This window comes from Suricata suricatta, chromosome 2, assembly GCF_006229205.1.
Source record: "Suricata suricatta isolate VVHF042 chromosome 2, meerkat_22Aug2017_6uvM2_HiC, whole genome shotgun sequence".
Taxonomy (NCBI): Eukaryota; Metazoa; Chordata; class Mammalia; order Carnivora; family Herpestidae; genus Suricata; species Suricata suricatta.
Window position 1 is genome coordinate 104,226,344 of NC_043701.1, and position 1,099 is coordinate 104,227,442.

The 1,099-nt window shown below is 54.3% G+C and overlaps 1 protein-coding gene across 1 annotated transcript in view; it reads left to right on the forward strand.

Moving 5' to 3' along the window:
* Window positions 1-1,099, forward strand: part of GALNT2 (polypeptide N-acetylgalactosaminyltransferase 2) — a 90,995-nt gene that overhangs the window by 20,049 nt on the left and 69,847 nt on the right. The window lies entirely within an intron of this gene.

Here is a 1,099-nt window from a genome sequence, read left to right on the forward strand (position 1 = left end):
ACGATCAGACTAGCTGTTGCCATTCTAGAAGGCCAACAGGTGGTTCTCCAAGAACACGACAGCAGATTGGGGAGTTTGTACTGGGATCTGGGGTGGGGGCAGTGTCGGTGGTAACTGAGATCTCGAAGAAAGAGCACTGAGGGCTGGGGTGAGGCCAGACTGGGGGGGCCGGGGTGAGGCTGGACAGGGGAGGGGGGGCAGGGGTGAGGCCGGGTGTGGCCGGGCTGGGGTGAGACTGGACTGGGGCCGGGGGGGGTGGGAAGTTGGGGTAAGGCTGGATGGAGCTGGGCCGGGGTGAGGCATTGGGCAGGGATGAGGCTGGGCACGGCCGGTCTGGGGTGAGGCTGGACAGAGCTGGGCTAGGGTGAGGCGCCGGGTAGGGGTGAGGCTAGACGGAGCCGGGCCGGGGTGAGGCCGGGCAGGCCGGACATCAAGAAGGTGGAGCCCAAGAACCAGCAAAGGCATCAGTGCTCAGACTGAGGGAAAGACAAGATGTAGCTTGAGACCCCTCTCCACCGCTTGCTGCCTTTATGACCTTGGCATAGGACCTATTCTTCGAAATAGAGTTTCCTAAGGATTGATGAATTTAAAACAATGAAAAAAGGTTTTTCATGAGGACTAAATGGGCTACTGTGTGCCAGTTTGGTAGATGTAGCAAACTCAAACCGAACTCAAAACAAAACAAAACAAAAGCAGTAACAAACCTGCCCCCATGAAGCTTATGAAATTCCTAATGGTCACTGTGCTTTGAAGAAAAGGCATTAAGCGGCAAGCAGTTCTAGGATTATTTACTCTGAGGTGTCTGTTGGGGCACTAATGTCTGAGTGGACACTCGGATAAAGGGAGAGAGTGAGCCACGTAGCCCTCTGGGAATGGCATAGGAAACAGCAGTGCAAAGGCCCTGGGGTGGCAGTGAACTACCCCACTCGGGACCAGCCAGGAAGCCAGTTTAACAAAGAGTGAGGCGCTGTTCACAGATGTGACCTGGAAGAGGAAAGTGTGTGCAGGCATTAGCTCCTCCGCCTCACCTGAAACATTGGGTCATTCAGTTAAAATAAAAAATACCTACACATGTGCTTTGCCAACATGAATCTCTCCA